The sequence below is a fragment of the Candoia aspera genome, chromosome 10 (assembly GCF_035149785.1).
Source record: "Candoia aspera isolate rCanAsp1 chromosome 10, rCanAsp1.hap2, whole genome shotgun sequence".
NCBI classification, from domain to species: domain Eukaryota; kingdom Metazoa; phylum Chordata; class Lepidosauria; order Squamata; family Boidae; genus Candoia; species Candoia aspera.
Genome location: NC_086162.1, coordinates 1,663,188 through 1,689,199, shown reverse-complemented (window position 1 = coordinate 1,689,199; position 26,012 = coordinate 1,663,188).

Sequence of the window (26,012 nt, the reverse complement as noted above, 5' to 3'; positions counted from 1 at the left end):
AGGAGGATCAGGAGGCAGCTGGAGACCATAGAACTCAGCAACTGTTGCCAGGCTCTGACTCACAAAACCAAGGCACCCATACCCAAGCAAGATTTGCCACTGAAAACCTCAGAGAGCATTCTGGCAAACAGATCCCCACCACCAAGCAGAATTGAGGAGTCACTTCGAAGAAGAGAAGGCAAGTGGTAGACCAGACAAGTTGTGTGAGATGTGCTGTCTTCCAGGTGCCTGAATTCAGGATGTGATGGACAGGCTACCAAGACTCTTCAGTCCCACAGATCACTACCCATTCCTGATGATACCTGTGGGGACTGATGACACTGTAAGAAGAAATCTTAAAGCAATCTGCAAAGACTATGAAGACGTAGGCAGCAAGGTGAAGGATCTGGGAGTACAGATTATTTTTGTCAGAGTGTGCTGGAAAGCGTTTGGCCTGAGAGATCAGAAAAAAACACACACCAGGCATTTCTATAAAAATAAATGTATTTACAGAAAGCACAAAAACATATTTTACAAGCTTGTGCATTCACACGCGCTCAGAGAGGGCAGGGAGGAAGGCTGGTAGAAAGGAAAACTAGTAAGCCCAGGCAAGCTGCCCTCCAGGCAGATCAGAAGCTTTTACCTTATATGGTCATGCCTTTTCACCCCCAAAGCTAAGGATACTTAAGTTTGACCTTCTGACTCTGCCAGAGTGATTTGTTACCATAGTAACCTTAATGGCTTGCTCCTTGCAAAAAACAATCAAATGCCAACAATTTTTTCACCTGTCTTTCCAGTGAATGGACATGGTTCAAGAAGAGAAAGTAAGATCCTAGAGGGGAATAACTGGCTACATACAGTAGATGATGCTTCAAGAAGGATTTGGCCTCCTCAACCATGGATTAATTTACCTACAAGAAGGACTACTGGCAAGAGATGGGTTGCATCTTACTAGGACATGGAAAGATATGCTTAGCAGGCACCTTGCCACACTCATGAAGAGAGCTTTAAACTTGCTCAAATGGGGGAGGGTAGTAAAACACCGGAGCTGAGTGTATAGCTGACAAGTGAGGACGGGGGTCATGAAGCCAGAAACAGAAGGGTAGGACATAGTGAAAGAAACAGGCAGGAAAACACAAGAGACAGGCCAGTTAGGAGTGCCTTTATACCAATGCCCTAAGTATGGGATGCAAACAAGTAGAGCTAGAAATCCTAGCACAGGAACATAAATATGTCATTGTAGTGGAAAAAATAAACCTAACAAACAAAATGGAGACTGTACCCCTTCCCCCCCCCCCTATCTTCTGGATATGATCAAGGTCAAATCCAGTTCCTCTATTGGCCTAAGTTCATTAGACCCCCAATTAACCCTCCCTGCCCCATACTAAGCCCCCTGCAATCCCATCTAGACTGAAGAATAGAAGGCTCCCCACCAGCTGACAGCCCAGCCTGAGGGCAATCCTTACAAGGCAATTGCAACCGAGAGAAATCCCAACCTTCCATCTTCTGATCAGCTGATGACCTCAACATTCCACCTCCTTCACAAAGGGCTTCCTCAGCTCTGCTGCCCTCCTGAAAGGCCTATTTTGCCTAACAGTTGAACTCACCCCAGGTACATTGGCCAGGACCTGCCCAGCTTCCCCAAATTGGCCAGCCAATCAGATCCCTAGGATTTCCTGCCTTGTCACCCTCCATGTCTATAAAAATCGTTGTTTTTTCCATTGTTCAGGGTCCTTGTTTCTTCTAAAGCAGGCACCCAATGATCATTGCAATAAACATGGTTCTTCTCAGTGTTGTGCTCCTTATTTTGGAAAAATTTTACTCATGACAGTCATAGGTATTAGTGAAACATGATGGCATGATATGCACAAGTAGAATGCAGTGCTTGAAGGCAACATCTTATATAAAAGAAATAGGTTCAACAAAAAGGAAGGGGGTGTTGCCATGTATGTGAGGAAAACACGAATCAACAGAAATTCCAGTTTTGGAGCACAGGAGGCCTGCTGAAAGTGTCCTGGCATGAAATAAGAGAAATAAAAGGGACGCCATTGTGGGAGTTTATCATAGGCTCCAGGAACAGCTGAAGAGGAAGAGGAAATATTTCTGCATCAGATGACCCAGCTCTCAAGTGTTGGAAGTCCTGGCAAATCCAGCATGCCTCATTTGCATGTGAATTAGCATGTAAATTGAGTTGTCCCACAATGAAACTCTGAGGAAGCTGTTTGGTGCCACTCCTACTTTCTCTCTCTTTCCCCTTCTTCCACCCAGGGAGAAGCAAGCATGCTGCTCTGCTCTCCATGCATCAGGGCCAAGCCTTGAAGGATTCTGCCCCTTTCTTCCATGCAGCTCTTGGCAGCTGCAGGGCTGAGGGTTTAGGGCAAACTAAGTATTTAGAAAGAAAAGAAGAACAAAGGAACTTCATCTTTTTCGCCAAGATGGATGTAACAGAAGCAACAATAAAGTCAGTAAGAAATTCTTTTACTTATCTTAACCTAATCTGTCTAAGTGTGTGATTCTTTATGCTTGGGAGGGCTGAGTGTGTAAGATCCATAACCTGTATTTCTCTGGCATGCTCACTGAAGCTACCTAAGATAATTTTCTTTTTTCTGTGCAGCTTCTCTGCTGTGTTATAAGCCCTGCTCCATTTTTGTGGTTCTAGCAGGCCACTAAATTGGCTTTATCAAGGAAGTATAAGATAGTAATTATGGTGATTTTTAACTATCTTCCAGATATTTGTTGGAAATCTTATTCTGCCAACAGTTACAGGTCTGGGAAATTCTTGTCCTCTCTTGCAGACAACTTCATTTGTCAAAAAGCAGAAGAGGAAACAAGGGGGTCTGGCACCCTGGACCTAATCCTCACCAGCAGAGAGAAAATGGTTGAGGAAGTAAAGGTAACTGGGACCCTGGGAGGCAGAGACCATGCTATCCTGGAATTTCAGGTACTGTAGGACAGGGAGGAGAAATGCAAACACTCAGACTTCAGTATTAGGCTTCAGAAGAGCAGACTTCGAGGGACTCAGAAGGATAGTAGGAAGGATCCAATTGCTTGATATCCTAAAGGAGAAAAATGTCCAAGAAGGCCAGGAGCTTCTGCAAAACAAGATACTAGAGGCACAAACCCAAACAATTCCTAAAAGAAAGAAGAGTGGGAAACTAAAGAGATTAAACTGAGTCCGCACTGAACTTAATAAATTGCTTAAAAGAAAAAAGGAAATGTGCAAGGAATGAAAAAAGGGGAGTATATCCAAAGAAGACTATAAAGCAGTTTGTAAAAACTGCAGGTCTAGCATGAGACAAGCTAAAGCCCAGTATGTTAGGCTAGGAACAGATGCCAAAAACAATGAAAAAGGGTTTTTCAGGTGTGTCAGAAGCAAAAGAAAAGTCAAAGAGACAGGTCTTTTGCACAGAGAGAATGGTGAAATAAATGGTTGAGGGGGATGAGAACTTCTCAACTCCCATTTTATATGTTTTCTCTCAAAAAGTGAATGAACCCTCAGCTGGCCCTCCCTGTGTCACTGGGGGGAGGGGCGGGGACTAAACTGAAGCTGAAGATAAGCGAAGAGCAAGTGAGAGAATTTCTGGCTAATCTAAATGAGCAGGTCTAGATGAATTACCCCCTAGGGTGTTGAAGGAACTAGCAGCAGTAAATGCAGAACCCCTCTGCAATCTTTGAGAAGTCCTGGAGAACAGGTGAGGTCCCAGAAGACAGGAGGAAGGCTAATGGGGAAGAAGCAGGACCCAGGAACCTGTGAACTTGACATTGGTACTGGCAAGGTCCTTGAGCAGATGATCAAGCAGCATGTCTGTGAGGACTTAAGATAGGGATTCAGAAGCCAGCATGAACAAGCCATGCCTGACTGACTTGATCTCCTTTTATGATGGAGTTACTAGACTGCTTCCTTTCCCCAAGGCTCCATTTCTCAAACCAATTCCTCCCAGTTGGCATTGATTAGGTCCAGGATAGCAGACCCCTTGTTCCTTCTTCCATCTTCTGACAAATGAAGTTGTCAGCAAGAGATGATTGGGATATTTAGATCTTTAGCAGATGTCAGAGATAGGTGAAATCTCCTCTTGTTATTATTACGTGTGTCTTTGAAAGTTTGGCCATCTGACACTGAATAGCCTCATCCATACTGTTTGCCTGTCCAGCTTGTCTATCATAAGCTTTCGTGACAATGCAGTTTTTAGTTCTCCCTCTTTTTATTCTTACCCAAGCATTCTTAGCAGGATTTCCATGCTCTGATTCATGATCTTCTATGGAGACGTATGCTTTCCTTTCATCCCTTCTTTCTATTGAGTTTGCTCTTTTTGAATAATTTGTAGCCTTCCAGGGCTATATTCCAATCAAATGTTTCAGAGGTCCCTATCACATCAAATTTGTCCTCCTGTATTAGAATTTCAAAATCCCCCCCTTCCCGGTTTCCCATACTGTGCATTGTTGTAGAAGGATCTTAAATTGTGAATATGACCTTGTTCGATGTATCATGTCATGGCCCAGGACTCAGATTCTGACTCTGAAGGAGCTGCTCCAGCTGAACCAGTGGAATGTCAGACTCAGGAGACCCCAAGCCAGGAATCACCTGAGGCCGATCAGACCCAGGCACTATTAGAACAGCCGGAGCAGTCCGATGGTGAGGCCTGGCCCCCGAGCCCGTGGACTCAGCGAGTAGCGCAGAGAGCAGAGCAAAGGCTCTCGATGAGGCTCCTCGCCAAGCAAGGGAGAAACTGTCTTAATTAAAGATAGCTGGCTGCAACTTGATTTAAGAGGCAGCTCTGACCCATGATTCTCTATTGGAAAGAGCCGTCTGATTGCCTCCTCTGGCCTGTCATTCCTGTGAATCCTGCTTACGTAAAAACCCTGCAACTCCGACCTTTGGACTGGCTGATGAACCTGGCTTGGCTCTTTTGACTGAATTTTGACTTCTCTTCTGCGTGTTCCTGTTGAAAGTGAAACTACCCAGGCAAACTTTTTTCCCAAGAGACTTTGTTTTGATTTACATTCCTTTCCTTGTCTGCTGTTTATCTATTCAGCCTTGAGTAAATTGCTATTATCACCTAGCAACTGTGAGTATGTGAGTTTGAAACCTGAAACGGGGCACATCATCCCCATCCACTGGGTTATTCCTTTTATGGTGCAGAACAGAAGAAGGATCATCTGGTGTCCTACTTTCCATTCTGTTCTGCTGCTTTATGTACATAAAAGGGTTAAAGCTGGCGCAACCAAAACCCACTCCCTTTGGGACTGTCCATGCTAATTACCCACAGGATTGTTCCCAGTAGCTCAGGAAAGCTCTACACTTTCGATATACAGACATACCTTGTTCTATTGCACTTCACTTTGTTGCACTTCACAGATTCTGTGTTTTTTTACAAATTGAAGATTTGTGGCAACCTGCGTTGATCAAGTCTATTGGCACCATTTTTCCACCATATTAGCATTTTTAGCAATAAAGTATTTGGAAATGATTACAATAAACCAGCAAATTAAACAAAAGGTATGCTGAAGAGTCAGATTTTGTACATTATGGACCAAAAAGTGGACCTTGCAGGGAGCCTGCAGTGACCTTTTAGGAAGACCTTTTGTGGTCCTACAACTACCACACCCAGCAGAGGATCCAAGGCAGGTCTCCATTCTTGGACAGGGTGAATGGGAGAAAGCAAGTGAAAGTGTCACTCATAGAGAGGTTGCCTCCAATTTTGATCAGCCTTGTCTATTTAAGCAAGATGCCACCGGAATGAAAAGCTACTGCTCTTTAACCATCTGCCTCTGCTTCACAGAATTAGAAAGTCCTATAGTGAAAGGAGTCCAGTGCTGTAGTCCAAGTCATTCCAGATAGACAACCATCCAGCCTCCGCTGGGGAACTGATTCCACTTTTTGAACTACTGTTAAAATTAGGACCATTTTTCCTAACATTCAATTGGAATCTGCCCATTTGCCACATTATTCTGTGTCTTGCATTCTGAGATGAAAGAGAAAAGTATTCTCTCACATCTTTTCAAGTATTTGAAGAGATTATCAAATCCCCTTTCAGTTTTTTTCTCTAGGCAAAACATATCTCATGTATGTATGTATGTATTTATTTTGTCCCCGCCCATCTCCTCCCATCGGGGAACTCTGGGCGGACTTATTTATCATCATAGCATTGGATGTTTCTAATCCCCTGCTCATCCTCACTGTCCTTCTCTGAAACTGTTCCAATTTCTCTGAATCATAAACTGTTGAACTCCAAACTGGACATAGTACTCAAAGTGGGATCTGATCAGAGCAGAATACAGTAGAATGATTATGTCTCATGATTTTGAAATTGTAGTTCGGTTGAATAGCATGTGTCTGTTTTTTACAGCCACATCACTCTGTTGGGAGTCAACCACTATCTTGTTGACAAATATCGTTATCAAGGCAGGTATCCTTCAAGCTATACTTGTGCATTCAGTTTCTTGTTTTCTAAGTAAAGAATTGGCACTTGTCTCTTTTAAGCTTCACCATTACTTTCAGTCAATTTCTCTAACCTATCAAGATCCTTTTGTAACTTATTTCTGTCTCCTAGGCTTTCCCACCAATTCTTGTGTCATCAGCAGATTAGATAAATATGCCTTGCACTTCTTCATCCAAGATATTAATAAAAATATTGAAAAGTAGAGGACCAAGGACTATTTTTGTAGCACCTCAGTCAATGTCTCTCTGATGAGGAAAACTTACAGACTGATCTCTTTATGATCTCTACTCTAAAATCTTCCCAGGTATTGATGCTAGATGAACTGAGCTGCAGCTTTCTGGATCTTCCTTTTTCTCCTTTTTGAAGACAAGGACATTTGTCTTTCTCCAATCATCTGGCATTTCATGTGTACTCTGATAGATAGATAAATAATAAAAATACAAACTAATATAAAGTAAGGAAAAGTAAGGAAAAGTAAGGAAAAGAAAAGAAAAGAAAGAAATCAAAGAGAAAACTAAAAATGCAAGAAAGGGAAAAAAGGAAAAGGAAAATAGAAAAAAGAAAGAAAGAAGTAGCTTCTGATCTTCACAGCCAATTACAAGTACAATTATAAATTTACCTCTTACTCTATGGTTACAACATAACTCTCTATAATCTATCCTGTCTAATCATCAAAACCATAAATCGTAAGTTCATTTTTTTCTGTTTCATGCAAAAAGTCCATAAGGGGTTTCCAGTCAGCAATAAATGTAGATATTGTCTTTCCTCTGATCAAATGTGCTCCAACATTTCCCAAAGGAAATACACAAGCATTTGGTCAGGTCATCAGCTAAATTCCTTCCTTACCACACAAAGTAATTCAGCTGGTTCTGGAGACAAACTCATTTCAAACTTCTATTGATCTCAGACTTTGGTCCTGCTATTCCTGCTCTTCACAATTTTCTGGTGGCACATATATTGTTTTGCTGAAGAAGACTGAACTAGAGTAGGAGCTTGACCCTTCCCCACCAAAAGGTCTTGTTGTGCCTCCAGAATATGTGCCCTGGATATAATAACAGTGTTACTGAAACAGCATCACTCTTGCTCCACTGTGCTCGGTCCAGTAAATGCATATTTGAGAGCAATGGGGGGAGGATGGGTGAGAAGAGAGAACCAGCTGCTGAAGCAAAAGGATGAACAGGACTTCAACACCCTGTGGGAGGTTGGTGTTGTTATTTTGTCTTCCCCTTCTTCATCGCACTGGAGAGCTAGTTCCAGCCCAGCTGCATGAGACAAAACTATGACAGTGTGACAAAGAATAGAACAGTCAGAAGAAATGTTGATAATATGCCTGGACTAATCGCAAATAATGGGGTGTGGAGCAACAACTCAGAAAAGCTGAAAGGAGAGGCAACCGTGTGCTCTCCCTAGACAGGGTACAATTCTTTAGCTCAGCTTGCACTGGCAACTAAGCAAACAGAATTCCCAACAGCCTTCAGTAGCTTTAAGAAACCTACAACAGATGTTATCTTCATGAATGAGAGCGGGGAGAGGGTGCATCCAGACTAGAATTAGCCCATCTCTCCTGAAAACCAAAGATAAATGCAGGGTGGTGCTGTTGACTGGTTGCTTAGTTGATCCATCTAACTAACTGAAGATTGATTTGCGGGAGAGAAACTCATCTCTCAGGCACACCAATATTACGACTGTCTTTACCTGTGGAATACATAGTGGAGTTGTGGAGAGCCACATTGTCACATTCTCCATCAGATAGTTCAGGGTTTTATTTATTTATTTACATTTGTGCGGCCACCCATCTCACTTGCACACGACTATGGGCGGCATACAGAGTTAAAACACAGCTAACAATAATAGTCTTCTACGGTTAAAATCAGTCACGAAGAGTCAGAAGCGACTAAACGAATAAACAACAACAAACAGTTAAAATCAGTTTAAAAACAATTAAAAGCTACATTTAAAAAAGACAGTAACAAAAAGACATAGGAGAATACAGTCTGACTATATATAGTGTGACTATTTAATGGGCTTCAAACTTTCTTGGGATCCCCAGAGCCAATGACACATCCAGGTTTCAGGGACCTTCTGGAAGGCCGGTAGTGTTGGGGCCAATCTCATCTCAGGGTAATGATGTTCCAGAGGGCGGGTACGATGGCAGAAAAGGCTCTCTTTCTGGATCCCGCCATATGAAGCTCCTTGGCCATTGGGACCTGCAACATGCCCTTTCTGCCAGACCTGATGAGACAGGTGGATGTAATTGAGGAGAGGCGGTCCCTCAAATAACCTGGCCCTATGCCATGAAGGTCTTTAAAAGTCATAACTAGCACCTTGAATTGGATCCAGAAGCAAACTGGCAGCCAACGCAGCTTGCAGAACAGAGGTGTAACGTGTGCAGTTCTTGGAGCACACATAACCGCCCACACCGTTGCTGTAATGGTTGACGATTCTAAAACACCATCAGACTCATGAGTAGGAATTCAAAGATATCTGATTTATTAAAGAATAGTATGCAGGATCACAGAGAAAGCTGAGAATGATGAAAGGTGCCAAATTCAAACTAAAAACCCTCGGTGCAAACGAGATCCCTCCCCCTGTAGAATCTTCCCAGGCTCACAATCCCAGGTGCTCCTAACGGTTTCTGATGGTCTGCAGGAAAAGTCCTTGAGCAGCGAAAATAACCTAAACACATTCCATTGTACTGATCTCACATACAGAGCTTGGTACAAGGTCTCACAGCAGCTCCCTCCCAAACAGAAACGCACATCAGCGCCATGGCATGTGAAACGTTACGATGTACAGTGCACATTGAAACAGTGAACATGACATACTGCCCCCCCAAAAGAAAGAAAACACTAAGCAAGCTTCAAAGGGTAAGCCAAGTGGAAATGGCAAATTAAATCAGGAGCATTAACGTGGCGAGCAGGCACCCATTCAGGATGAAGGAAGTGTTTCCATTGGACCAGATACTGGAGGGTGCCATGAAGCTTGCGAGAATCAACGACCTCCTTGACCTCAAAGTGCTGTTGGCCATCAATCATGATTGGAGCAGGAAGAGGAGGTTGGGGATGCCAGCGGGAGGAGTGGTGGACAGGCTTGAGCAAGCTGCAATGGATAATGGTGCAAGCGTTTCAATTTGTGAGGCAGGTCCAACTTAACAGTAACTGGATTGACAAGACCAACAATAGGGAAAGGACCAATGAACTTGGGAGCACGTTTTTTAGAGGGTTGTGGTGACTTGATGAATTTGGTAGATAGATACACCTGATCCCCAATCTTGAAGTTGTGTTGCAAGGAGCGATGCTTATCAGCTTGAAACTTGTAAGCAGCCTGGGCATCAGCCAAAGCCTGTTGAATCACCGGCCAGGAATCAGCAAGCTTAACAGCCCAATCAGAGGCAGAACATGTTTGGGAAGGAGGTTGTGGCAGTTCAGGGATGGGAACAAAATCATGACCAGAAACCACATGAAAAGGGGTTTGCCCGGTACTCTGATGGACAGCATTGTTGTAAGCCACTTCAGCAAAAGGCAGTAACTCCACCCAATTGTCCTGATGGTAGTTAATGTATGCTCTAAGAAATTGTTCAAGGGTGGAGTTTAAAATCTCAGTAGATCCGTCAGTCTCACGATGGGATGAGGTGGAGAGCGCCTATTTGGTGCCAATCAATTTTAAAAATGATTCCCAAAACTGGGAAGTAAACTGTGTCCCATAATCGCTGACCAAACGGGAGGGGCTACCGTGGAGACGAGAGATTTGGATGAGAAATAGGCGTGCCAATTCCGGGGCTGATGGGATGGATGCACATGGAATGAAATGGGCCTGTTTGGAAAAATATCTTTTACAACCCAAATGACAGTTTTCTTCTGACTGGGAGGAAGATCCACAATAAAATTCATAGAAATCTTGTCCTAGAAAAGGGACAGGATGGGCTGGCCACAGGCTGCAGAAGCCCCTGCGGTTTCCCCCCTTTTCGTTTTGACATTGCACAAACAGGACAGGAAGCCACATAGTCTTTTACATCGCGTCTCAAGGTAGGCCACCAGAATTGACGATGAACCAAATGCAATGTTTTAACAAAACCAAAATGCCCAGCAAGTTTATCACCATGAGAATGCTGTAAAATGTCAGGTCTTAAAGTTTCGGGTACATAAAGGTGGTGGTGCATCCTGTCATGTTTCCCCTTTCAATGTTCTGTTAACATTGTAACGTTTCACATGTCCAGTCATTTTCCGTGTATATTCGCTTGGCTCGTTTGGGGTTTTTCCATTCCTGCGCTCTCCTTTGTTTTGGATCTTTGGAATGTATGTTTGGGTTTGCAATCCTGTTCAAGGTTACTTTCCCAGGCGCGGGTAATGGTTCCTAACACCTGGGAGGGGGTGCATGCTGACGGGTGTTTGGGGCGGGACTGGATTGAAGGCAAGGCTTTTAAGTTTGTATTTGGCGCGCTTTTGCTCATTCTCAGCTTTCTCTGTATTTGCATACTATTCCTTTAATAAATCAGTTATCTTTAAGCCCGAGCTTGTGAGACTGAGTATTTGGGATTAGGCAACCATTACATAAAGCTGAGAATCATTTAATTACTTTCCGCTAGCTCCATCCAAAGTTGGGTAGAGAGGAGCGCTAGCGATGATCGAACCTCCGCTTCGCGAGAGTGAGGGGAGCGAAGAAGAGCCGGACTCGACGAAGACTCTGGTAGCTCCAACTTCGAGAGCGCAAAGAGCAGCACGTCGGGAGAGGCAAGATGCTCAACTGGATGAGCTATTGTTAGCGGTGCAGGGTGCCACAGGGGGTGTACTCCAACCCCAGCCCGAGGTGGGAGCAGCACAGGGGGGGGGGGGATCTCCACAGCCATCCTGGGAACCCGAAATCCCCTTATCACCGAGGGTGGTGGTAACCAACAGACCCTTAGAAGAGCCTGTCACCCCTGCACGTATGAAAGCAATAGAGGACAAGATGGAAATGATAGTGACCCTCATCAAAGATGCCACCAAAAGCTCGGGGTCCCTACAGGAAGACTGGGAAGAGGAGCCCTCTCAGCTGCTTCCCCCCCGACGGAGTTCCCTGTCATTCAGGGGAAGAAGCAAGACTCGAGCTCCTCAGCCCATGGGGGGAAGGGAGTCGAGGGCGTCCCGAGATCGGCCACCACTGGCGGCTCGACGCACATTGTTGTTTGCGGAGCCACCACAGCCTGTGGAGCCGGTAAGGACCTTCCCACACTTTGGGGTGAAGTTTGATGGGGACCCTACCACGCTTTCCTTCTTCATTACCAATGCTAGACATTATATGGAAGATTGGGGTCGAAATTTCCGCTCTGAACAAGGCAAGATTAATTTCATTGCCAATAAACTGAAGGGGAGGGCAGCTGACTGGTACGTAACACTGTGCCAAGCTGAGGCCACGGAGTTAGAGGACTTTGATGAGTTTCTGTGGGCGCTGAAACAGCACTTTGAAGACCCATTAGCCCAAGAGAGAGCGAAGAACGCCCTAAGAAAACTCTACCAGGGGACCCTCTCTGTCACAGACTACGCTTTAGAATTTAAAGCCCTGGCGGGGAAGGTGGAAGACTGGTCCCAGTCGACTTTGGTGGAGATGTTCAAGCAAGGGCTGGAGACGGAAATCTTCCATTGGGCTTTGGGCAGGGACGATCCCAAAACGTTATACGGCTGGATACAGTTGGCAGGCAGTGCGGAAAGCGCCCTACAAATGTATGCCCAGAGTAAGGAGCTGAGACAGACCCGAGCTGCGAAGGGGGCTCGTGCTGCTGGATTTTCGAGTCGCCCTAAACCAAAAACCTGGGGGGAAGAAAGGGAACGGCGATTGGCGAAAGGGCAGTGTTTAAGATGCGGGAAAGAGGGGCATCGTGCTACTTCGTGCTCGAGGCGCCGACCAGAAGAGCGACCCGGGAAAGCGCCGGGAAAATCGCCCTCCCTGCCGTGCAAGATGAAGGCTGCCTGTGCTGAGCTCGACCCTCCAGACCTCCCATTCGGGGATGAGGACGAGGAATTACAATTTGACCAACCAGCGGGAAAAGCCTTCCACCTGTCCTGAAGGGCGCCCTTGGACAGGTGGAAGAAACCGGGCGCGACCACGATTCGGTGAGTGGGAACTTCCCTACAATGACTGTCAAAGTAAAATTGGGCTCTAGAACTAAGACTGTCGAAGTCTGGGCCATGCTGGACTCGGGTTGTTCTCGTTCGCTGATGCATCCTGATGTCGTAGCTGCCCTAGAACTGCCCACGTTCCCTCTGCCACGGCCCATGATCTTCACGCAATTGGATGGGACCATGGTGGGGGGGAAGGCAGTCACTCACTCTACTGGACTGGTGGCGTTGCAGATGGGCACCCATTGGGAGAAATTGCCTTTTGTCATAGCTCCGGTGGGGGGCCCTTTGGTGATTCTGGGAATGCCTTGGTTTGTGCAACAAAACCCTTTTATTAATTGGCTACATAGAACTGTAACGTTTGCTGATGGATTTTATAAAGTACCTGAAAAGGACTTGTTAGAGGACATGGAGGAAGGTCGGGTGGCTAGCACTACAGTACAAACTCTTTCGCCACTAGAAGGGCTGCCCAGCCAATACCAGGATCTGGCTGATGTATCTGGGGAGAAGGAAGCAGATCGCTTGCCACCTCACCGAAAAACAGACTGTGCCATTGAGTTCCTACCTAATGTAAAGTTACCTCACCCAAAGATTTACCCCATGTCTCCCAAAGAGCTAACTACGCTGAGGGAGTTCATTGACAAAAACCTGGCTAGGGGTTTCATTGAGCCGGAGAACTCCCCAGTGGGGGCCCCTGTCCTCTTTAGACCAAAAAAGGATGGCTCACTGAGGCTCTGTACCGATTTCCGCGGGCTCAATGCAGTCTCAATATTAAATAAATATCCTTTACCCCTTATCAAAGATATGTTATCACATCTGGCCAGAGGCAAAATCTTCTCAAAATTGGATCTGAGAGAAGCCTATTTTCGCATTCGCATAAGGGAAGGGGATGAGTGGAAAACAGTGTTTAACTGTCCGCTTGGGGCTTTCCAATACAAAGTCTTACCCTTTGGTTTAGCGGGTACACCTGGAGTTTTTATGCAACTGATCAATGAGGTCTTGCACGACCACCTATTTAAAGGAGTACTGGTGTATTTGGATGATGTATTGATTTATACTGAAACCATGTCAGAACATATTCACTTGGTGCGTCAAGTGCTTGCTAAATTGAGAAAAGCGGACTTGTATGCTAAACTGTCCAAGTGTGCTTTCCATCAATCACAAATCGATTATCTTGGATATAGGATTTCCGCTAAGGGCATCGAAATGGACCCTTCCAAAGTGGAAGCTATTGTAGCATGGGAGCCTCCACGTACCAGGAGACAATTACAAAGTTTCCTTGGATTCGCCAATTTCTATCGGGCATTTGCCCAAAATTTTGATGAAATCGCCCTCCCCCTTACTGAACTGTTAAAAACTAAAGTGCAGGGGGATACGCGGTGCTCAAAAAACCCAGGAGCGCTCCTTAAATGGATTCCAGCCTGTCAACAGGCATTCGAAGCGCTCAAACAAATCTTCACTACCGAACCAATCTTGCAGCATCCAGACCCCACCAAACCTTTCGTGGTACAGGTGGATGCGTCCGATTTCTCAGTCGGAGCACTACTGCTCCAGTCAGACCGGTCTGGCACCTTAAAACCCTGTGCTTACCTCTCTCGCAAATTCACCGAAACAGAGAGACGGTGGCACGTTTGGGAAAAGGAGGCTTTTGCTGTAAAAACGGCTTTAGAGACTTGGCGCCACCTACTAGAAGGGGCTGCAAACCCTTTTGAAGTATGGACTGACCATAAGTATGGACTGACCATAAGAACGTAGAAGCTTTAAGCACCAGTCAAAAACTCAGCCCCAAACAACTTCGCTGGGCTGAGTTTTTCAGCCGTTTTGACTTCACACTCAAATTCATACCAGGCAAGAAAAACTTTTTAGCTGATGCGCTCTCCCGCAGGCCCCAAGATGCTGGCCCAGGGCCAACAGTTCAAGGTACTGTCTGGACTGAAAAACAATTGAGTTTGGCAGCGGTGACACGCAGCCAAGCGCAAGCACATCAAACGCAGCCTCGAGCCGCTCCGCCTCCCAGCCGCTCGCCGCGCTTGCCAATTCCATCAGATTTGCAGCAACAGTTGCTGCTCCACCTTAAAAATGATACTTGGTTACAAACAAATCTACACACTGTAACTTTCGCTGACGATTTTGCCTGGCACAACGATCGTCTCTATGTGCCTGACGCTTTGCGAAAAACCATCCTTCAGCGCTGCCACGATGACAAATTAGCGGGGCATTTCAGATATCTAAAAACACTTCATCTAGTTCGGCATCAATTCTGGTGGCCAACTTTGCTAAAAGACCTTAAAGCCTATGTCACCGCATGCCCTGTCTGTGCAGCTACAAAACGCAAGACAGGCAAGCCTCAAGGTCTCCTCCAACCAGTTGCCACCCCATCCTTCCCGTGGCAAGACATCTCCATGGACTTTATCGTTGACCTACCGCCCAGTCAACGAAAAACCGTCATTTGGGTGGTCAAAGATTTTTTTTCAAAACAAGCCCATTTCATCCCATGCGCCTCTATCCCCACCGCGCAACAACTGGCATGCCTCTTCCTCGTTCACGTGTACCACCTTCACGGTATCCCCGCCCGTTTGGTGAGTGACAGAGGCACACAATTTACGTCACAATTTTGGCGGGCATTTTTAAAACTGCTGGGAACCAAGCAAGCCCTGTCCACCGCTTGGCATCCAGAGACGGACGGTTCTACTGAAGCTGTTAATTCTACTCTTGAGCAATATCTGCAAGCTTTTGTCAATTACCAACAGGACAATTGGGTCGACTTGCTCCCTTTTGCTGAGGTTGCTTATAACAACGCCGTGCATCAGAGCACTGGTCAAGTTCCCTTTAAGGCTGTCTTCGGGCAGGAGTTCGTTCCGATCCCTGAACTCCCGCACCCGCAGCCCCTACCAGCCTCTCTCACTGACTGGGCTGACACTCTCAAAGACTCGTGGCTAAACATTCAGCAAGCTCTGCTCCATGCCCAAACCACTTACAAACGGCATGCCGATGCTAAACGCTCCCGCGAACCTACTTTTGCTGTGGGGGATAAAGTCTACTTGTCCACCAAGTTCATCAAATCACCACAACCCTCAAAGAAACTTGGCCCTAAATTTGTGGGTCCTTTTCCTATTGTAGCACAAATTAACCCTGTTACCTTTAAACTCAATTTGCCCCATAACCTCAAACGTTTACATCCTGTTTTCCATTGCAGTTTGCTCAAGCCCTACCTACCGGCGGACCGCTGGCATCCCCAACCGGTTCCACCACCTCCTCTCATGATTGATAACCAACAACACTTCGGGGTTTCAGAAATCCTAGACTCCCGCCGCCAGCGTTCCACTTTGCAGTACCTCGTTCGCTGGAAACATTTCCCTCATCCTGAATGGGTTGCCGCTCCCGATGTCCACTCGCCCCGTCTAGTTGCTCGTTTTCACTCTGCCTACCCTGACAAGCCCGCTCCTTAGCATTGTTTTTTTGGGGGGGGGGCGATATGTCATGTTTCCCCTTTCAATGTTCTGTTAACATTGTAACATTTCACATGTCCAGTCATTTTCCGTGTATATTCGCTTGGCTCGTTTGGGGTTTTTCCATTCCTGCGCTCTCCTTTGTTTTGGATCTTTGGAATGTATGTTTGGGTTTGCAATCCTGTTCAAGGTTACTTTCCCAGGCGCGGGTAACGGTTCCTAACACCTGGGAGGGGGTGCATGCTGACGAGTGTTTGGGGCGGGACTGGATTGAAGGCAAGGCTTTTAAGTTTGTATTTGGCGCGCTTTTGCTCATTCTCAGCTTTCTCTGTATTTGCATACTATTCCTTTAATAAATCAGTTATCTTTAAGCCCGAGCTTGTGAGACTGAGTATTTGGGATTAGGCAACCATTACACACCCATGCCAGACCGTTTTCAAAAGAAACAGTGTCTTTATTAGCTAGCAACCAAGTGTCAGATTTCAGATCCTGGAGAAAGTCTTTCTGTAACTGGCAAGGAACTTGCACATTCCGCTTCCCAGACTCGGCTGAGGGCGGGGATGCCTGCGCACGGATCTGGCTCTGGGTGACAGCAACTAAGCCCAGTTGTGGTTCAGTGAGAACAGTCCCAACCACATCTGCCACGTGGTCAAGGTCCTGAGGTAAACGTGACAAAGCATCAGCCAGAAAGTTTTTCTTTCCCGGAATAAATTTTAACTGGAAGTTAAAGTGACTGAAAAATTAAGCCCAGTGAATTTGTTTAGGACTGAGACGCTGGGGGGTGCAGAGGGCTTCCAAATTCCTGTGATCAGTCCAAATCTCGAAAGGGCATTTAGCACCTTCCAGGAGGTGACGCCAGGCTTCCAAAGCGGCTTTTACAGCAAACGCCTCCTTTTCCAAAACATGCCACCGGCGTTCGGTTTCAGAAAATTTTCTGGACAGATAAGCACAGGGTCTTAAGTGATTTTCAGAATCTCTCTGTAACAATATAGCCCCAACTGAGGAGTCAGAAGCATCAACTTAGACCACAAAGGGGCATTCAGGATCAGGGTGCTGTAGAATAGGCTCAGCAGTGAAGAGGGTTTTCAGCTTCTCAAATGCTGCCTGGCACTCAGGCATCCAATTCAGCACTGCCCCAGGGTTTTTTACTTTGCATGTCTTCCCCAAGCCCTTGGTACGGAGTAAATCAGAGAGGGGCAAAGCAATCTCAGCAAACCCCTGGATAAATTGGCGATAGTACTTACTGAACCCGAGGAAACTTTGTAATTGCCTCTGGGTGTGGGGACGTTCCCAACTTAAAATCACCTGAATTTTTGCAGGGTCCATTTCAATGCCCTTGTCAGACACCCTATAGCCGAGATAGTCAAGTTGGGTTTTTTGAAACTCACATTTGGAAAGCTTGGCATAAAGTTTGGCATCTCTAAGCTTGCTTAATACCTGTTTGAGGAGGCGTTCGTGTTCCTCCTCGGTTTCAGTGTCAATGAGAACATCATCTAAATAAACCAGGACCCCTTTAAACAAATGATCATGTAATACTTCATTAATCAATTGCATGAAGACTCCAGGTGCTCCTGCCAACCCAAAAGGGAGGACTTTGTACTGAAACGATCCTAGTGGGCAATTAAAAGCAGTTCTCCACTCATCCCCAGCTTCTATGCGAATGCAGAAATAGGCTTCACGAAGATCGAGCTTGGAGAAAATCTTGCCCTTAGACAAGTGAGCTAACATGTCCTTCATGAGCAGAAGAGGGTACTTGTTGCAAATTGAGATGGAATTTAACCCCCGATAGTCCGTACAGAGTCGAAGCATGCCATCTTTCTTTTCCCGGAATAGCACAGGGGCCCCAACTGGGGAATTTGCAGGTTCAATAAACCCCCTTGACATATTTTTGTCAATTTTTGTCCCATAATGCCTCAAGCTCCTTCTGAGTCATTGGATAAATTTTTGGCTTGGGCAATTGAGCGTTGCACAGTCAGTTTTCCGATGGGGGGGTAGCTGATCTGCTTCCATTTCCCCGACGTCTGCAAAGTCTTGGTATCGATTGGGCAAGCCTTCTAAATGTGCCAAGCTAGGGTGTGGCATGGCAGTTGCAGCCCTTCCAACCCCCGCACATGAAGCTCTCTCTGCTGTAGGAGCTTGGTAAAACCCATCTTTAAAAGTCACAGTTCTGTGTTCCTAGTTTATATATGGGCTTCGATAGGTCAACCAGGGGATCCCCAGAATTACCAAGGGATTGCCAACAGGTGCCACTACACATTTTAAAGTCTCACGGTGGCTGCCCATTTGCATTGCGACAGTTCCAGTGAAATGGGTTGCTGCCCCCCCCCCTGCCGTTGAACCATCCAACTGTGTGAAGATCAAAGGCTGCTGGAGGGGGAAGCTAGGCAGGTCCAAAGCAGCAACCAGATCAGGGTGAATTAGACACCTGGAAAACCCAGAGTCAACTAAAGCCCAGACCTCTGTAGTCTTTGTGCGGGAGCCCAATTTCACTTTTACTGCTGAATTGGGACAGTCAGCACTCACCATAGCATCCTCGCACCCATCCTCCTCCACCTGCCCGCAGGTGCTCTTCATGGCAGGTGGCTGGTGTTTCCCGCCGGCTCCTTAGAGTCACCTTCAGCCTCTCTGAGAAGTAGAATACTTCCTCAGCGTTGGCTGCCCCCTTGGCTGCTGTCATCCGCCATGAGGCGGGGGTGATTTGGCTGGCGGCTTTCTCACTCAATCTCCAGCCTTGGCTTTTGGGCAATCAGCTGTTTGATGCCCTTCCTTTCTGCATCGGAGACACTGACCCCTCGCATAGCACCGATCTCTCTCCTCTTCCCAGGCTCTATAGCCTGGCCGGGCAGCAGTTGCAGCCCTTCGGGGTCCCCTCATGGTGGCTGGTGGTTTTTCAGGTCTTCTGGTTTGCATGAAGGTATGCTTGGCGTGCTCAGCCTTGCCAGCCAGACAGATCCATTCGTACAATGACTCTGGGTCGTCTCTACACAACGCCCACCGTAGGACATCCCGGTTGAGTCCCTCTTTAAACCGTTCTATTAAGGTTGACTGAGACCAGTCGGGGATTTTCCCAGCTAAAGCCTTAAACTCCAGAGCATAATCAACTACCGACAGCTGGCCCTGGGTAAGATCCTTCAGTGCCTTCTTAGCTCTTGCCTTGGCCAGAGGATCCTCAAAATGCAGCTTTAATGCCCCCATGAAGTCCTCAAAATACTCAAGTTCAGGGGAGTCAGCCTCACTTAATTGAACATACCAGTCAGCCGCTCGACCCTTCAACTTGTTGGCAATGGCAGTTATCTTAGCCTCTTCGGAAGGGAAGTATGCTCCAAACTGCCTCATGTAACTTTTAGCATTGGTTAGAAAGAAAGATAACTTGGTTGGATCCCCATCAAACTTGACAGAAAAGTCTCTCACCCCCACTCCTGTTGGAGCGGAATTGGCGGCTGCTTGAGTGGTTGGGCCCCAGGTTACAGTAGTTCTCCCTCTTCAGGGTGGGGACACTGGTGGTCGAGCTCTGTGTGGTGGAGATTTATCCCGGAGCCGCCTCTGGCCCCACTCTGCCGGCGGTCCAGGTGGGAGGATGGGGGATGGTTGCATGAAGCTGGGACCTCCGTCGTGCCTCCCCTGCCCCCCCAATGATAGAGACAGGTTTCTTAACATGTACTCCATCGATTCTATTTTGGCCTCCACCACTCTTAGCCCTTCAGGGGTTTGAGATTCCTCCTTCCCTTGCGTGTTAGGCTGTCTCTCCATTGATACCGTGGTAGATTCTATGTCTGGGGTCAGCGGGAACCAATACTTCCAGGATGCCTGGGACGTCCCTGGCTGGGGTTCTCCCATTGCATCCCAGGTGATCAACTCTGCAGGCGATTCGCTGGGTGCCGGTTGCTCTGGTTCTCCCCATCGTCAGATTCCTCCACCTCAGGGCTGGAACTCGAATCCTGCTGGAAATCTGAAGGTTCTGGGCTGAGGCTCAGTTCTCCGCTCTTGACCGTCGACTCGGGCATCAAGCTAGCCGGCTCCTCAAGTCCCCGGTCGTGAGCTTGGACTTGGCCATCATTAACTATTTTCCCTGACAAGAAACTGATCTTGGTAGGAGCTAATGGTACAACTTTGGTGTTTCTCAGCTTTATGTAATGAATGCCTATTCTAAAACACTCTCAGACTCATGAGCAGGAATTCAAAGATATCTGATTTATTAAAGAATAGTATGCAGGATCACAAAGAAAGCTGAGAATGATAAAAGCATGCCAAATGCAAACTAAAAACCCTCGGTGCAAATGAGATCCCTCCCCCCATAGAATCTTCCCAAGTTCACAATCCCAGGTGCTCCTAATGGCTTCTGATGGTCTGCAGGAAAAGTCCTTGAGCAGAGCACATAACCCAAACACATTCCATTGTAATGAACATAGATACAGAGCTTGGTACAAGGCTTCACAGCAGCTCCCTCCCAAACAGAAACGCGCGTCAGCGCCATGGCATGTGAAACATTATGATGTACAGTGTACATTGAAACAGTGAACATGACACCATTTCACCAGGATCCTCTGAAGCTACTGCACAATCACCTTCTCTATAACCTTCCCTAAAAAGGGGAGGTTATATACTGGATGAAAATTGTCCAGTACACTTGGATCTAGCGATGGCTTCTTCAGGAAGGGGTGCACCAATGCCTCTTTAAGAGGTGGAGAAACAATTCTCTTCTGTGATGGACCTCGGAGCTGAGGGAGAAGAGAGCACATTTCAGGCAGATAAACATTCTCACAGCTTGCACAGCTTGGAGAGTGTGGCGGGGGGGGGGGGGGGGGAGAAAGTTAGACTAGCACTGCCCTAGATTCCCAAGAGTATTTTTCTCTACAGCTCAGCTAAGGAACCTTTAGTCTGGCAAGATTCACCTATTCCCTAGACATCAATTTTGCCAGACTCTAAACTCCCATCAAAAGGGGAGGAAAAAGTTTTTGTGGCATGGCTTCATATCCCCAAGAGCTGAAGCATGCTATACAACAGTTGGCAGCTGCCCTGATGCAACACCAGCAGCAGGTGGATAAGCAGGTGAATACTTTACAAGCAGTGATGTCACAGGTTCTCCAACAGCCTGGGCAGAACACTCCACAGCCAGCAGTAGCAGCAGCAGCAGTGGCAGCACCGCCCATGCTTCTGAGAGCCCAGGGCAGCTTACTGGAAAAACGTGGGGGAGAAGCTGGACAGTTAAGGACCTTCATCACACAATGTGCCATGTTCATTGACAGCAGGCTGGCTGAATTCCCAACAGATCTCACTAAGGTGACTTTTATTTTAAATATGCTGAAGGGACCGGCAGCGAAGTAGGCCATTCCAATGATAGAGAACAATGATCCAATTCTGAATGATTACAAGAATTTCATGGGGAGATTCAGCGGCCACTTCAATGACCCAATCAGAGGAGTCACCACCAGCCAGGAGATTCAGAAACCCAAGCAAGGCAACAAGGGAGTGGGAGAGAGTTTACATTGCTGATTTCAAGCTATTGGCAGGGGACTTAGACTGGAACCAGAGCGCCCTAAAGGACCAGTTTAAGCAAGGACTGCATGAGGATATTCAGGATGAGCTAGTGTGGCAGGGGACCCCAGCTGCCTTGGAGGAGCTATATCAGCTGTGCATGGTGATTGATGCCAGGCTCAAAGAGTTAAGGCAGCTCCAACCAGTTAGAGGCAGAGCTGGCTTCAGAATGGCACTTACAGGTTTTACAGCTCTCCCCGCTGCATCCACATACACAGAGGCAGAGGAGCTGATGCTGATCAGAGCTTCGAGAAGGTTAGTTCCTGTGGCGGAGAGACAGAGATGTTGAGATAGGGCTCTTTGTTTTTATTGTGGAGCCAAAGGGCATATGGTGAGAGTGTGCCCAGTGAGAAATCCAGCAGACGCAACTAGAGCACCCAAGCAAACAGCTGAGATGCACACAGCCCCTTCCACAGCTACGAACCAGGGAAACTCCACCAGTCTCCCTCTCCAGAGCTCAATAGGGAGGCCATTAAGCAAATAAGGAGAGCTCATTCTGAAGATTCTAGACAGGCATTTTTCTTCATCCCCATCACAGTGACTTTAGACTCAAAGAGTAAAGTAGAGATGGAGGCTCTTATCAATTCTGGGGCAACCACTAACCTCATAAATGTAGAAACAGTGGGGAAGCTGCAGCTGCCTACAGTACATTTACCACAGCCCATAGAAGCCGAAACCATTGATGGCCAGCCCTTGAAAGCAGGACCAGTCGTTGAATGCACAGAGCTGGTGCTACTAACACAGTTGGGGACCACACTGAATTGCTTCCCCTTTCTGTAACAGCCTCTTTGCAGCTACCCATAGTCCTGGGCACTGCGTGACTGAAGATTCACAACCCCTTGTTAAATTGGGCAATGGGAGCAATCTCATTTCCTTCTAAAGACTGTGTAAAAATGGAGTCTGAGGACTCCAAAGACGGAGTGGAGGAGGAGAACCGGATGACAGTTGGTGAGGGGGTGAAAAACAAAGATCCTTCAGAGCTGCTGATTGGTGGAGTCTCTGATGAAGAGACTCAGCAGCCAATCAGCGCTCGACAGTAGAGAGCAGCAAAGAGAGCTCAAGAGCTCGATAGGGGATTGGCTCCCTGCTGAAAATAGAGCTTAAAAGGCACCCACACAGAGAACAGGTTGTCAGTGACAACCGTTCTCTTCTCCCAGCTGCACTCCCAGATCAGGCCGCCTCAGCCGACCTCCCTACCTTCTGTGACGACTTTTCTCCTCGGAATCCTGTCTCTGCTGCACCTCCTGCTTCCTGCCTTGCCGCCGAGCCACTGCTTCCCTTGGAATCTCTCTCAGTCGCGTCTCCTGCTTCCTGCTTTGCTGCTGCACTGCCGCGGTCCTGGATCCGTTCTCCTCAGCTGGGTAGAGCGACTTCGTCTCCTGCTGTGCTGCTGAGCTGCTACTGCCTCCGGAATTGCTGGCTGTCATTGCGCTGCTGCTGTCTCTGGAGCTGCTTGTTGCCAACGATCCGATTTGTCTCTGCTCCTTGCTTGGGCTGCTGAGTGAGTTCAATCCTCTAGTCTGGTTATACGCCTGCCTTGCTGTTGGTGATTCCAGCCCACCAGTTCAGTCTTGCCCTTGCCTTGCTGCTGTGCAAGCCAGTTCCAGTCCAGCTGTTTCAACCATCCTGCCACTGGTGACTCGGTCTGTCAGTCCGGCCTAGCTCCCTGTCTGGTCTCAAACAATGCCAGTCCTTGACTCCAGCCACACTGACTGAATTCCTGCTCACACACTTCAGCCATTGCAGTTGTGCATTAATTTATAATAAACAAAACCCATTAATACCTCTTCCGTATTCAGTCTAGTTGGTCAGAACAGATTGTCACTGACCCAACAACAACAAAAAACCTCCACCAGCGGAGAATAGGAAGAAGTCAACTGCTCTCAAACATGGAATGACTGGCTCAGGAGAATGCACATCTCAACCAGGAGAATGAGCCACTCAACCAACAGATAGCCCTTCTGACTCAGTGACTGGCACAGTTGTAAGCACAAGTGGCAGATCCTGTAGTGGTCACTTCAAGATTCAAGTGCTCTATACAGGTTCCAGAGTGGTTTGATGGATCACTGACCAATTTTTCGGCCTTTTTGCAGTGCACACTGTACTTGAATCTGTGAGCAGAGGGGTTCCCCACTGATTGACATAAGGTGGGCTTCCTCAACAGTCTATTGTCTGGTCCAGCAGCTAAGTGGGCATCTCCTCTGATCAGTCAGCAGAGCCCACTGCTGGATAACTTTGATGAATTCTGCCAACAAGTCCATGTATGAGGACCCAGTCAAGGGGTCTGCCAGTTTACTGTTGCGGGAATTATGCCAGGGCCGAAGACCTGTGGCAGAGTACATAAGTGACTTCCGGCTGATCATGCAGGACCTTAAATGGAATGAAGAAGCCCTCTTGGACCAAGTAGGGTTATCGGCTGAGATCTTGGATGAATTGGCATGAACAGATTGCCCACAGACCCTCAAGGGGTTGACGCATCTACGCCTGAAGACCGATGGGCGATTCCAGCAGAGAAAAGTCCTGCACTGAGTCATCGCCACTCAACCATGCGAGTCTCGACACCCCGAGCCCTGACAGAGAAGCCTATGCAGATTGGGGGAGCCTTACCCTGACTGAAAAGGAACATCACAGATGGGAGGGTCTATGTCTATATTGTGTCAGCCCAGGACACATGGCCATCAACTGCCCTGTCAAGAAGAAGACAGCATCGCCATTGGGAAACAGTCAGAGCCCAGTCTAAAAGGGCAACTAGCCTGGGTTAGTTTGGGTGCAAGCCAAGTCCGCATGCCTCGCCCCACATCCCTCAGCCACCTGGTGGTGCTGGCCCATCTACTGATTGAGGATGTGCTATTGAGGCCCAGGCCATGGTAGACTCTGGGGCCACAGCCAACTTCATTGACTCCAGCTTCATGCAAAGATGGGGCATTCCTCAGCAGGAGATAAATCCTCCACTAGTCATTGAGACCATCGATGGGTGGCCACTCCGATCTGGTCCGGTGGCATACACTACTCGACATATCACACTGCACATCGGGGACCATTCAGAGTGGATTGAGTTCTATGTGGCCACCATGCCCCACTTCCCAGTGGTATTGGATCTTGAATGGCTTGTGGTGCACAATCCCCAAATCAACTGGACCACAGGCCAATTAACCTTTACAAGCCCACTATGTGATCAACATAGGGCCAAAGCCCTGACCAATGGGCAGCTGCTTGGACTCATACCACAAATTCCTCTGCCATTCCAAGAATTTGCAGATGTGTTTGACAACAAAGATGCAGAGCAACTACCACCACCCAGAGACAACAACTGCCCAATCGATCTGGTGCCTGGGGCCAAACTTCCAGTGGGACACCTCTATTCTTTGACAGAGTCAGAGCAGACAGCCCTAAAGGACTTTCTGGATACTAATTTATGGAAGGGGCTCATCTGGCCTTCCACCTTGCCCCTAGCCACTCCTGTGCTCTTTGTGAAAAAGAAATCAGGGGAATTACAAATGTGCTGTTACTACCGAAGACTTAATAAGATCACCATTAAAAATCGTAACCCCCTTCCACCACTGATTGCTGGAGCATCTCCATGGAGCCTGCGTTTTCACCAAGCTAGACCTGCGGGGAGCTTATAATCTAGTATGCATCCGGAAGGGTGATGAATGGAAGACAGTATTCCGTACCCGCTACGGTCATTTCAAGTATACTGTGATGCTATTCAGACTTTCCAATGCACCAGGGGTGTTCTTGCACTTTATGCATGATTCATTCTGGGATTTGCTAGACCAGTACCTGATCGTGTACCTGGATGACATCCTGATATTTTCTGCCTCCAAGAGTAAACATATTCAGCATGTATGCACTGTCCTACAGTGGTTACGGAATCACCATCTATTCATCAAACTGGAGAAGTGCCAGTTTGCTCAGTTGACCATCGACTTCTTGGGACATCGGATTACAGCCACTGGCACAGCCATGGATCCCGACAAGGTGGAGGCCTGCAATCTTGGCAACCACTGTGTAGGGCCAAGGACATGCAACAACTCCTGGGTTTTGCTAACTATTACCACAATTTTATTCCACATTTTGTGGAGGTCACCACCCCACTGTCTAATCTACTGTGAAAGAGGACTAGATTCAACTGAGGGGATCACAAACAACAAGCTTTTGAGTGGCTAAAAGACGCCTTTCTATTGGAACCAATTCTTAGGCACCCAGACCCTAACCATCCCTTCGTTGTAGAAACCAATGCTTCTGACATAGCCATCAGGGCCATTTTGTTGCAAATGGATCATAAGACAAGAATTCTATGTCCCTGTGCATACTATTCATGGAAGTTGGCACTGGCTGAGAAGTCCTATACTAACTGGGATAAAGAACTCTTAGCCATTAAAGTATCATTTGAGGTTTGGAGGCACCACTTGCTCAGTTGACCATCGACTTCCTGGGACATCGGATTACCGCCACTGGCACAGCCATGGATCCCGACAAGGCACATCAAAGTTCAAATGGATCACAGAAAT